Consider the following 1,893-nt stretch of genomic DNA (forward strand, 5'->3'; position numbering starts at 1 on the left):
AAATTCTTAAAAAAACTAAAAATAGAACTACCATATAATCCAGTTATGTCACTTCTGGGTATATATTTGAAACAATCAAAGTCAGCATACTATAGAGATTCCTGTATATCCACGTTTATTGCAGCACCATTCACAATAGCCAAGTATAAAATCAGCCTAGATATCCACCAGTGGGTGAATGGATAAAGAAAATGTGGTTTATATATATACATAATTGAGCATTATTCGGCCATAAATATGAAATCATGTCATTTTCAGGAAAATTGATGGAAATGGAGACTAACATGTTAAGTAAAATAATGAGACTCAGACAAGTGCTATATGTTTTCTCTCATATGTGGAATCTAGAAAAAAGGACAATATGATAGTAGAAGGGGACCATTAGGGAAAGAGAAGTGGAAGAGGACCAGGGAAATGAGAAGGAGGAAAGAGGGAAATAGGGAGGGTGGATATGATTGAAGTATGTTATACACATGTATAAAATTGTCACACTAAATCTTATTATTTTATATGACTAATATGCATTAATTATTATAATTTTGAAAAGATAATGAAAAATTGTAATATTCATTCCACCAGATACACAAATCTCAACATAGGGACACAAGAAATATGAAAAAACAAGGTGATCAGATGCGTCCTAAGAATCACCTCTAGTAATAGATTCCAGAGGTAGCAAAGTGAATGAAACACCTGATAAGAATTTCAAAAGATTTTTTAAAAGCTCAGTAAGATCTAAGAAAATACAGATAAATGGTTAAATGAAATTAGGAAGACAACACAGAATAGGAATGCAAAATTCAGCAAAGAGGTAGAAATTTTGAAAAAGAACCAATCAGAACTCTTGGACATGAAGAGCTCAATAAGTCAGGTTTAAAAAAAAAACTCATTTGAAAGTCTCAACAACAAACTAGATCAAGCATAAGAAAGAATGTTGGAGTTTAAAGAAAGGTTTTTGAAATATCACATTGAGACAGTGATTTAAAAAAAAAAGAAAGAATGAAGACAGCATTCAAGACCTTTAGGTTATCATTGAAGTTCTGACATGTTAGAGATTTTCTATTTCTCTATGTCATTTTTTAAATTTCATACATATGAATTCTTTTTTCTTTGTAGACAGGCAGTTTCTTATAAAATTAAACTTATAATTATCATGTGAACCCAGAAATTGCATGCACTCTTGGACATTTTTACAAGAAAAATTAAGACTTATGTATATAATGGGGAAAGGTTAGAACTTCAAACAAACGGTGTTGAGAAAACTGTATATCCATATTCAAAAGAATGAAGTTGGATCTCTATCTTACACATACACAAAAATCAGCTCAAATGGAGTAAAAATATAGACATAAAATCTAAAATAGTAAAATTCCATAGAAGAAAACTAAGAAGGAAGCTTTCATGACATTGATCTTGGCAGTGATTTAATAGAAATGTCATCAAAAGCACAGGTAACAAATGCAAAAATTGTAAGAATGTGACTATCAAACTTAAAAGGTGTTGCACAGGAAATAAAACAGTAAAAGTAAACAGGAAATAAAGCAATTAATAAAAGTGAAAAGGCCATGCACATAGTAGAAGAAAATATTGGCAAACTATATACATGAGAAGGGTTAATTTACAAAAATGTAAAGAACTCTTTCCACTCAATAGCAAACTATCTGAACAAAAATTGGGCAAGGGATTTGAATAGACATTTCTTAAGATATACAAATAGTCAACAAGTTCATCACTAATCATGAGGTAAACACAAATCAAAACCATACTGAGATATATTATCTCACACTAATATAATGACTATTAACAAAAAGCAAGTGTTGTCAAAGATGTTGATAAATTGGAACCCTTATTGCCATTGTTGGTGATGATGTAAAATGATACAGCAGTTAAGGA

Source organism: Ictidomys tridecemlineatus, chromosome X, assembly GCF_052094955.1.
Source record: "Ictidomys tridecemlineatus isolate mIctTri1 chromosome X, mIctTri1.hap1, whole genome shotgun sequence".
In the NCBI taxonomy this organism is placed as follows: Eukaryota; Metazoa; Chordata; class Mammalia; order Rodentia; family Sciuridae; genus Ictidomys; species Ictidomys tridecemlineatus.